Genomic DNA, 12,626 nt, shown 5'->3' with positions numbered 1-12,626 from the left:
CCATCCTATGGTACATAATTTTAATACCTTTAAAATTTTAAATGCAAAAACAAGGCGTACATTTAAACAACACAAACGCCAATCATGGCGCAATTTTGTCTCCAGAATAAATTCACGAACGCCTACATCCAAAGTCTTGAATATGATTCAGAAGATAAAGGGCAAAGGGTCTAAATCTAGTGTCCAGCACCTTAAAGATGGGGATCACCTTTTAACAGATACATCCGATATTGCAAATAAACTTGGGGAAACTCTTGCTAAACATTCTTCCTCATCTAATTACGATCCTAAACGTATGATATCAAAAAGAACAAGAAAAGAAAAATATCAGCTTTACTTCAGATAATGGAGAAGATTACAATGAGTTGTTTTCCATCCACGAACTTCATACTGCACTTTGTCAAGCTCATGATACTGCTACGGGGGCCGATAATATCCATTATCAACTCCTGAAGCACTTACCAGAAGCATGTTTGGAAACTCCACTTGCAATCTTTGATGAAATCTGGACGTCTGGTAACTTCCACATCATGGCGCGAAGCAATAATTGTGCCCATACCTAAACCCTCAAATTATAGACCTATTTCCAAAACCATGGAACCCATGGTCAACAAGACTGACATGGTACTTAGAATCTAATAATCTAATAACAAATATTCAGTGTGGATTTCGGAAAAATCGAAGTACTATTGACCATTTAGTTCGATTAGAATACGTAAAATATGTAATGATTCAAAATCAACATGCAGTGTCTATATTCTTTGACTTAGAAAATGCATACGACACTACATGGAAACACGGAATTTTAAAAGATTTACATGACTTTGGATTACGTGGCCGTTTGCCTCAGTTCATATCCAGGTTTTTAAATGACAAACAGTTTCAAGTCCCAGTGGGATCTACCCTGTTTGATCATTATAATCAGGATCAGGGTGTCCCACAAGGCAGCATTTTATCTGTCACATTGTTCAGTCTAAAAATCAATAGTCTTTCTAAGGTTTTGAATGATTCCATTGACGGATCTCTTTTTGTGGATGATTTTAACATTTCATGTCGTGGAAAAAATATGAATACTATTGAAAGGTAGTTCCAATTATGTTTAAATAGAATTCATAAGTGGTCGTTAGAAAATGGATTTAAATTTTCGAAGATTAAAACAAAATGTATACACTTCTGTAGGAAATATAAGCCTCACAAGGATCCATATTTAGTTCTAGATGGCACTCCTATAAAAGTTATTAAAGAAGCTAAGTTCTTAGGTATAATTTTTGATCATCACCTGACGTTTTTACCACACATAAAGTACTTGAAAATTAATGCCTGAAGGCTCTAGATTTACTGCCCGTTCAAAATGGGATCCCTCCTCCAATTATACAGAGCACTAATCCGTTCCAAACTAGATTGCGGATCCATCGTCTATGGTGGAGCCTGTAAAAGCAACCTCCAAATACTTGATTCTATTCACCATCAGGGTCTGCGATTGTGTGTTGGATCTGTCCGTACTTCTCCTATTGACAGTCTTTATGTCGGGGCTGATGAGCCATCCCTAAAACAGCGCCGTATCAAATTATCATTACAATATATGTCACAAAACTATATTCCAATGAGTCCAACCCTGCTTATAACTGTGTGTTTACTCCTCTTTATCAGGATCTGTATAGCAAAAAGTCTTCTGTTCCTCCACCTCTGGGGCTCAGAATTCAATCACTCATTTCTGCTGCCGGCATTGAACTGGAAAATATAGCTCCTTTCCGCCTTCTTTCTTCTCCTTGGCAACTAGTAAGGCCACAAGTGGACTTAACACTGACAACTTTTGAAAAATCGCAAACTAATGAATTACAATATAAACAAGAATACAATCAATTAAAACTTAAATACAATGCATACAAATCATTATTTACTGATGGATCCAAGGATGGTGGCGCAGTGGCTTGTGCCACTGTCATTGGATCCAGAACAATATCTTCTAGATTACCGGATAATAGTTCTATATTTGCAGCAGAAATAAACGCAATACTCTCACCCCTTACATATATTCAAAGACATCCTAAGCATAAACAATATGTAATATTTTCTGACTCTCTTTCATGTCTTCAGGCAATTAAAAATTTATCAAAATTTACCACTTTTAATAGAAATTATTGAGTCATATAATGATCTTGCTATTGGCCAATATGACATCGTCTTTTGTTGGTTGCCCAGCCATGTTGGCATTTCTGGTAACACCATGGCCGATCATGCTGCTAAGGCAGCATTAAACAAATCTGTGACACCACTTCATATTCCATACTCTGATTATAGAGCTATAATTAGATCGTATGTCCGTCATCTGATGCAAAGGAAGTGGGACACCCAAGTGGGTATCAATAAATTACATGAAATAAAACCTTATGTTGGTTATACCCACTTGGGTTGTCACGTCCAGATTTGAAGAGGTAACCATGCGACGATGTCGTATTGGTCACACAAGATATACTCATGAATATCTATTGAAAGGTGAGGATCCTCCGTTCTGCATCCCTTGTGATGAAAGGATCACAGTCAAGCATGTCTTGCTTGACTTTGTTGAATATTCCATCACAAGGGATAACTATTTTAAAACACGAACTATGAAGGATCTTTTTAGTAATGTTAGTTATCATTTAATTATCGCATTTATAAAAGAATTGAATTTGTTATAAGATTTGTAAATAGATAAATATTTTATGAGTGGTAATTTGGATTAGTGACTGAGATTATTAGTGGCTGTACCTTCAAGGGGGTTGAAGTAGTTTAAAATTATTGTCCTCCTGAGAAGGTACATTCAAAGGTAATTTGATTTTACCGTCTATTTTAATGGTAGTATCCCTGTCATTTTAATTTTGGCTAAAATTCACTTCATCGCCTGCAGCTGAATCGATGATATAAATCTAGCTAGGGTCCATTGCAGGTAACAAAAGTACTGTAAGTCCCCATGGTCCCTAGTATGGTGATCTACCCGCAGTTGTTGGCGAACTATAGCCTGTTTTATACATTGTATCGTCCTCTCTAGTTAAAATATTTTAGATTTCATAACTAGTTTTAACGTCAATATATCTGTGATAATCTAGTTAGTTTTACTGTCCTATATGGTGGAACCTGCAAAGGCAACCTTAGTCTTTTTTGGTTCTGTCCACCACCAAAGTTTAAGACTTTGTCTTGGGTCCCTTAGAACTTCACCTGTTGACAGCATGTAGGTCGAGGCGAGACCATCTCTTGAGCAACCACTTATAAAATTAGCTTTACAGTATGCAACAAAACTATATTCGAATCAGTCGAACCCTGCATATAAATGTGTTTTCAATCGCCTGTATGAGGATTTATACAATGAGAAATCTGCTCTTGTTCCGCCTCTTGGTTTAAGAATAAAACCACTTATTTCTGCTGCCAGCATTGAGCTGGACAATTTAGCCCCTTTCCGTCTTCTTTCTTCAGATCTCCTCCCTGGCAATTGGTTAAGCCCCAAGTAGACCTAACAGCGACCACATCAAAAAAATCAGAAACGAATTAATTACAATATAAACAAGGATATGATCAATTAAAACATAAATATAGTAATCATAAATCCTTATTTACAGATGGGTCAAGGACGGTGGCGCGGTGGCTTGTGCCACTGTCATTCGATCCAGAACAATATCTTCTAGATTACCAGACAACAGTTCTATTTTTACAACTGAAGCTAACACCACATTAACGGCTCTTAAATATATTCAAAGAGACCCTAAATAAACATAATCTATTCCAACTCTCTTTCTTTCTTTCAGGCTATCAAAAATATTTCTTGTAAACATCCACTTTTAATTGACATTATTGAACTTCATCGTCTTCTGTTCCTTACCCAGCCATGTAGTAGGCATTTCTGGTAACGCAGTGGACGATCTTGCTGCTAAGGGAGCACTCAAAAAATCTATGACACCACTTCTTATGCCATACACCGATTACAAAGGTACCATTAGATCCTATATACGTGATCTGATGCAGGAGAAGTGGGACACCCAAGTAAGTATAAATAAATTCCATGAAATAAAACCGTATATTGGTTACACCTACTTTGACTCTCAGTCCCAATTTGAAGATGTTATTCTACAACGATGTCGTATTGGCCATACTAGATGAACTCATGCATACGTTTTAAAGGGTGAGGATCCTCCATTTTGTATCCTTGTGATGAGAGAACCACGGTCAAGCATATCCTGCTTGACTGTGTTGAATTCTGCATCACAAGGGATAAATATTTCAATGTCAAAACGATCAAGGATCTTTTTAAAACCGTTAGTTCTCATTGAATCAGTGTTGTTGGTTTTTTTTTAAAAAAATGATTTCATGGTTGAATTTTGAGAAATATATTTCTGTAGATAGATCTCTTTTAATGATTGTTAGTTTAGATTAGTAACTAGAATTTGTTAGTGGCTGTACCCTCAAAGGAGGTTGAAATATTGTAAAATTATTGTCCTCCTGAAAGGGTACGTAAGTCCCAAAACATTTGATGTAAATTTAAATCTACCAGGTTTTTAATCGTAGTATTCTTGTTGTTGTAATTTTAGCTAGCATTTTTACACTCGCCAGCGGCTGAGGGGATGATGTAAATCCAACTAGGGTCCATGCAGGTAGCAAAGGTACTCTTAGTTCCCATGGTCCCTAGTATGGTGATCTACATTCTGTTGTTGGTGATCTGTAGCCTGTTTTTATATTGTATTGTCCATATAATGATATTAGTTTTGACTTTTCACTTTAAATTTAATTGTGATATTCTAGTTGTTTTACTGTCCTTTGACGATAGGTTTTGATAATACATAAATATACTAGTATTCCATTTCAGTGTTAAATGTTTTCGTTACGATATGGCTGAAATAACGTTAAATGTTAACTCATTATTATGAAGCGGGTAAACTTAAGTAGCTGTTCTTTCCTTTACTTTCCTTTCTTTTCATTTACAAGCAAAACACGGGGCCGAGAATCCAAACCTAATATTGCCAAACTGAGAAAAATGAAATAAGTGAGAATTTGCATATTAAAAATTCAACGTACCAAAACTCAATAACAAAAAAATGTAATACTACTAATCACCATGCACAGAGAGTGGCGTGACCATTCGATTGGTTGAACCGGGCCCTTGCAACCGTCCGTCTAAGTGAAATAAGTGTAAAAGTGTTGTGTTGACCAAACGGACCACAGTTTCAGGCTCCCAACTGCCCTCAGTCCTGTCCTCCACCGACACAGGGGCGCAACCCACGTCCAACAGGTTGGTGGACAAGCTATTCCCCCAGGTCCACAACGGGGGTTTGAACAGCTCTTAGCGTTACCCAGCATCCACCAAGACGAAGTGGCTGTCAGCGGGTGCCGGAACATTCAGGAACTCACTCTGACTAAATTTCGACTACACTAAATTTCTACTGCTAGACACATATTAGATGATCCTGCGCACTAAACGCATTTGTGACAAGAGAGGCGACTACACTTGGCTGCTACAGGTAACTTGACGATTATGCATGTGCAATACATGCTAACCGTGACATGAAATCAACACCGCTACTGATTAACACCGGTCTCGCTACTGTGTAACACTTGTCTCGCTACTGTTTTACAGATTTCAGTTGTAGTAAAAAATGTCCAAGTTAGGAAAACATGGGCAAATAGATTCTCTTTTTCAAAGTAGCCTTGCTACTGGATTCTCAACGGCAACTTTTAAGCGCATTAAGGCAGAAGGTGTTAGGAGTGCGAGTGGACCTACATTTATCAGTCCCACCAATTTGCGCAAAACTAAAACCTGCAGTTACAAACTTGATGATTTCGACCGGTGTGCAGTCCGTCAATTTGTACAAAGTTTATACGGCGTAAAAATACAACTACCCACTCTGGATACGATGTATGATATGGCAAATCGAGCGTGCTATAACAATTCATGCGTGAAACGCACGGGGAAAATGAACTTCTCGATATTTATCAGACAACCTGTCTCCCTCTTGTTTCAAGTGGATCGTTCTGTGTGCCAATTGGGGTCATTTGTCAGGTCGTGGATCATCTTATATGTGTTTACCAGTAATTATGGTTAAGTTGAAATTGTGGTAATAATTATAGGCTCGGGAATTGCGTCAGTTTTGGATATTCACCACCTTGGGGTGAACGTGTTACAACACATAAGCACGTGTGCAACCCAAATTAAATACATTAGGTCTCTGTGCATATATATGACTTATCAAGTCAACCTCATAAAAACAAATAAAGGATCATAAATCCTTGTATAACATAATATGGAGGACTAAATGCCCAAACAGGTAAACCGTTTGAATACTGATCACGTCGTTCGTGAAAATGACTGTAACCGGGCTAGTCCCACATACGACAGAAGGACCAGGCTTCGGGCAGAGTTCTTTATTCTGTGGTAGCCAGGACAAGAACAAGAGGGATAAATACAGTGGAAGCTGTCAAAACCGGCATCTGTCCTATCCGGCAAGTTGTCAACACTAGCAGAAAATCTCAGCCCCGTCTGTGGATTGTACAGTTATCATCAAGTGCACAATCCGGCACATTGTCTAAACCAGATTATTTCTTCAGTCCCAGTGAGTGCTCGTTTAAACAGCTTCCACTGTACAGTATTTTTCACCCTGTTACTTGACGATCCTTTTGGGTTTTACTGTAACACAAAACACACTGTTATAACATATTTGGCCTCTTTGGCTTATGTATGTCATGTGATTTCCAAACTAAGAATGTGGTATTGATATCAACAACGGTGAATATAGAATTGGCGTCACAGTCGTACACGTTTGATTTACTTACCATATCTGCAACCTTTTTTCTCTTGCTTTAATCATTTCGAATTGTCAGCAGAGCAAATTCACACCAGTGTACTCCGTTACTGTTATTTCAAACAAAATCTATGCACTATGAACAGCCAATTCGGTCTCCCTTCACGATGATATCTTAATGAAAGCTATCAAAATGGTCAAGTTGTCGATTCATTGTTCTTTGGCTCTCAACAACAGTATTTCAGGAACGTCTATCAGTGCCCTTGGCATCACTGTGACTGTGACACTGTAAGAGAAAGGACAGAGCCTCCTCCACTCATCCTATACACTGCTGCTTCCAAACAGATAATCCCGATTACTTTTAACACATGTGTATGAACCTGAATATCACATTGAAATCATAACAATCATATTTACCTAATGTGTCTTAGTGTGTTGTATCACAAATTCCACAAGCGTTGAGACTGAGAATAGCTGATGTGCACTCGCAGGCTTTAATGGAACTAGACAAAGGTAAATTACCAACAAATTATCAAGCAAATGAATTATGAGCACATCAAAATGCACACACACGAATCAACTTTGTATACGAATGGAAATGAAAACAGGTTTGATGCTTGGAATAACTAATAACTTTGTTTTGCTAAAGAATGACAATTGAGCTTGATTTTATACAACAGAGAATCACAGGCATCTACCGTCGGCTTCCTCTTATGAGTGAGTGAGTTTTCCACCGCACTCCCCAGTATTTGAGCTAAATGATGCTGGTCTCAAAATAATCGCGTCTGGACCAGACAACCCAGTGATCAACAGTAATGAGCATCTATCTGCTCAGTTGGAAGCTGTCATCTGTCAAGTAAGTAGCGACCCTGACAACCCGATCCGGTTAGTTGCCTCTCACGAAAAGCATGGGTTACTGAAACCAATATTCTAAGGTGCTGTCGAAAATAGAAAAAAAATGTTACTTTTCACATTTATCTCTAAATGTTATGAAGTTGATATGTAAAAGTGTGAAATATCTGTTAAAGTGAGTCCGACGTAACTACAATCCAGCGGTAGGTAGCTAGGAAACGCGAAGAAAGGAGTTTACTGAGAAGTTAGTGCAGAAATGAGCGATTTTCGAAGTCCGAAGTGACCTATTTGGAACAGACCATGGCTTCACACAAATTAGGGTGCGATGATAGTGTATTACAACGGGCACTTTCTAAAGGTATGTTTTGAAATTAGACTTAGCTTCATTACACACGATAGCTGACGTAAAAATAATAACTTTCATGCTGAAACTATAAAGGATGTTGGGCGTGTTCTCTTTTTGCCAGCAGGTATTGTTGTGGGATTAAAAGCGGTGGACCGAACTCATACTTAAAACAAACAGATTAGGCAGGGTTCATCTCAAACTTCTCATGAAGAAAGTAACATGCCACACTGAAGTTTACAAAGTCGCATTTTAATTTATCATCACATCACAGTCATGATTAAATTTACATACAGAAAAAACATTTACTTAAAGACTTCAAAATTTCAATTTACAATCCCACCAGATTGGACACTGCGTCACCATAAACAAGTTGTGAGATGGTACCAGTTAAAAGTCTATAGTTCTGGATGTCGATCCTCTCGTCCAGTTGTCAATACTTTCTGCTTTTTTGGTCGAAGGGAACCACCGGCTTTCAGTTGCAAAATGGTCATTTCGGTATGGCATTGTTCAGCTTTGATGATGTTAGTCAGCTTGAATATATTTGGGTGAGTGGCAGTTATGTTGGAGAGCTTTTAGTGCCACCCTTCGACATGGACGGTGGTTCTTGGACCGACTGTGTCCAAATGGTTCCACGTGAGCCGCTCTCCTCCCTCAATCCTGAACTCTGTAACATAGTCAGCAAAAGATGAAACACCAGGAATGACCATATCGACATATTCTAGTGTGTTCACCCAAAAGTCATCAATTTCACACAATCTGAGGAGGGGGACAGCTGCTGCACGCCGACAAAGATGCCGCACATCTGGGTTGTTGTGGAATGCTGTCTGAAGTTCATGGCGTTGAGCACTTTTCCATACGGCTTGTCTGAAGTGGATTATGCACCCTTTCATCTGTCACTGAAAGTATATCCGTGCAGCATTCTCGGCAGCCACTTCGAAGTCCATGAATACTGTAGTTGACTGGAGTTATATGTTCATCAGATGTGTTTTCGTGGGACGACCCCCAGACTTAGATAAACACGTAGGGTTCTGCCTCTGCCGACCTTTAATCCTAATCCGCTTACAGCCAATTAAGGTGCTGGCAAAACGAGAATAAACCGGATGTAGCTACGATGGCGTCCCACTATCACTGTAAAGAAAAACAGGTAGGGGGTGTCGTCTGAAAATTTGGGATCGGGATCGGGGCCATTGAGATCAGCTTTGTGGATTATCTGACCAATAACAACATCAGTACCCTCCACTGGCGCTCCAGATCCCCGGATCTAAACCCAATCGAACACCTTTGGGATCAGATCGATAGACGGATACGTCGACGTCGTAATGCACCACAGAATCTTCCACAGTATGCTGCAGGAGGAATGGAGAAGGATTCCACAACAAATCATCCAACGACTGATTCGATCTGTACCCAGGAGGTGTCGGGCAGTGGTAGCAGCTGGAGGTGATCATACGAGGTACTGACTTCAACACCACCTGACCACCTGGTGGACGGTAGTAATGACTGTGACGATTGTTGTTCTCATGAAATATGGACAAGATACCAATTCATTGCTGCACAAAATTTCATCCCTGTATCTTTGTTTTCCACTGATCTAAACGTCCTTGAATAACGCCAAATTTTCATTGATATTTGGGCCTTGCGTTTCTATTTTTGAAGAGTATAAAAACCGGGCAAAGGGTCACCAACAGCTGAAGGTGGATTGCCATACTAAGGAGTATGGCGACTTACAGTACCTTTGCCCAATACCCAGTCATCTGCAAGGACCCTAGCTGTATTCACATAATTCCTTCGGATGTTGATGAATTTTGCACAGTTTAGCTCCATATTTAAAAACACACACTACGCCTAATATCACGGACAATGAAAAATACTGTGAATGAAATGGGACTTACATGTCATGTCGGCGGGACGCAGTGAACCATCCAGATACAGACGAAACATACAATTTTCAATGTGCCGGTGTCGTATGAAAGATGTCCTGCTTATATGTTCATGTTCACTTTGAGAACCAGTCGCGCGCAACGTGCACTACGTACGTGAACGAACCGGTTTTTAGTTGTATTTGACAAATAGGTCAAAGTAAAAGTTAGATGACTCAAGATGCAAATGTTGGGGTTCTAAGCGAGTCCAGGCCTCCTGTTATATACTCTTCAAATCAAGTAGCAGGGCAACCATAACTTTGAAGTCTGGTAGAAAATAGACCCATTGAGGAACGTTACAATGACACGTGCACAACGTGGAAGCCTCCTCCGCGTGCATGGGGGTGTCATAATGAATCGTGACGTTTTTCAGGCAGGTCGATAAATTACTGTAGACCATTTTCCCGAAACTTTTCTTGCATCTGTGCATGGTCAGGGTTTTACGGGTCAAATCACACACTACAGACTGAAAATTGTAAACCTGAAATTTTCATGTCATACCCCAGTCACCTAACAAAGGGGATAACTCAACGAACAGCTTTGCTTTGAATTAAATCCAAGTGGTGATGTATTCTCAAAACATCCATTATTATTGTATCAAAATTGATTTAGTCCCATGCATCTCCCAATTTCGACAATCGTAAATTGAAGTACAGTTAGCCTGCTTTTTTAAGAGTATATAAGGCTGAGGGTGGTGTTACATTTGAGGTAAGACTTAAATAAAATGCTCTGTCTGCCTGTCACTTTAACAACAGGAACACCAAAATCACCTACCTATTAGGAAGACAACAAGCCTGTAAATGAGTTCTTCGTTAATCCCTGTGTGTCGTATGGGGACACTAACGGTATCGCATAGATTTGGTTGTCACATGTCACGGTATGCTAAAAGCGTAGATTGATACTCATTACGTCATTGCAGCCTGGATTTTCTACATCCAGCTGTTACTTAGCAGGGCTGTTGCCGCGCTCGGCGTTAAACAACAAGCAGAAAAAAACAAAACAAATAATTACTGAAAACGTCAACAATGTAAACCAACCTTTCTTGATCCTCCGCCCAAACAAAAAGATTTCAGGCCTCAGCATTGGCCGCACCGTCTCGTCGACGGCAAACAAATGATCCGATGTACTGCGTGTGCTGTCGATTGTAATCTTATGCACAACACAAGCTCAGACGGTGAGCATTCCGTATGCCCCACGCCACGAATGCACAATGCCATTCAGTGAACATTCAGTCATAAAACTATTAACAATTTGCCGATTACAAATGCTGCGTTTTGGGTTAAACGCTGTTAAAAGCATGTATATGACATTGTTTCGATCACGTTTTACATGATACCCATCTCATGAATACAGGTTTCAGTTGTTCTCCCACTTTGATGATAACAAACAAACCCGTTTAAATTGAAAAGGTGACCCCGGGAGACGAGAGATTCAGACCTGAGGAAATCTAGACGTGCCTTATTTAAGGCTTTAGCATTGCATATGGGGCCTGAGAGTATGGACAATAATGTGGTTCGGGGATTCTGAGACTGAGTACCTGAGGAAATCTAAACTTGCCCCATTTAGTGCTTTAGCATTAGAGGAGGGTAGGGGGTAGGTAGTAGGGAAAATAATGTGGTTCAAGGACTGTGAGTGAGACTACATGGGGAAATCTAGACTTGTCTCATTTAGTACTTTAGCATTAGAGGGAGGGGTAGGTAGTAGGGAAAATAATGTGGTTCAAGGACTGTGAGTTAGACTACATGGGGAAATCTGGACCTGCCTCTTGTCGGGTTGTAGCATTACAGAGGGAGTAAGGATAAGAATGCGGTTTACTGACTGTGAGAAAAACTATAGATCTCGAGACACCCATGTTTTCTGTCAGATCCGACGTGAATCAGTAGGTCTGTTCTTTGTTCCTGGATTCCGTTAACAACACGCAATCCCAGTACACTTGAGAAATGTTTGCTGCTTGAAAACGATGTAAGAATCTATACCAAAACGTCGCAATTGTTAGCATAAAGTTCTGTCACCTCTAAATGCTGATCTAGACTTGGGGTTCTGGTCGCCGCCATGGGCGGGAATATTTCTAAGAACAACTTTAAAAACATTTATATTCTCAAAATCTCTCAATCCAATCTCTCTCGCTCTCTATTTATCCCTTATGATGGGCCTCTTCATGTGTATAACCACTATATAAACATCACGTGTATATTCATTCTCCTTGTGCATACTGTTGTGTATTATTTGCTTAGTAACTGTGTTAACATCTACACCGCAATATTGCATCAAATTCACTGAAGGTGTCTGTCCACAAAAGCGATCCTATTTATCATAACAGCTTCTGAATGCCTCTTCAGAAATAGTTTGCGAGGCACAGACATTCGTTACTGGATAAGTGGAATTAGACATTAGGAAATACATGTAATAAAAACAATATATTTTGGACACAAAACTGAGAATAGCCATAGACAATGAAAGAATAGGTTGTTAATCATCCCGCACATTATGGCAGCTTCCTAGATCTGGACACCAGGCTGCATCATCAGGTGAACAAGCTTTATTTGACCCGGGCTTTATATAGCATTGGTGAGCACGTCGGAGAGGCCAGTTACGGTTGAAGCTCGGCAACAGCCAACAGCGAAGCTGTACTTCTTTTGATTACTACATAACCTACAGCATCGCTACAGTCAGCTACAGAAAGGGCAATAAACAAACTAAATGTATTTACCTTCAGATATGGTCAGAATTATCTGTACCTGA

This window comes from Haliotis asinina, chromosome 11 (assembly GCF_037392515.1).
Source record: "Haliotis asinina isolate JCU_RB_2024 chromosome 11, JCU_Hal_asi_v2, whole genome shotgun sequence".
Taxonomy (NCBI): Eukaryota; Metazoa; Mollusca; class Gastropoda; order Lepetellida; family Haliotidae; genus Haliotis; species Haliotis asinina.
Note: the sequence above shows the minus strand (reverse complement) of the source record.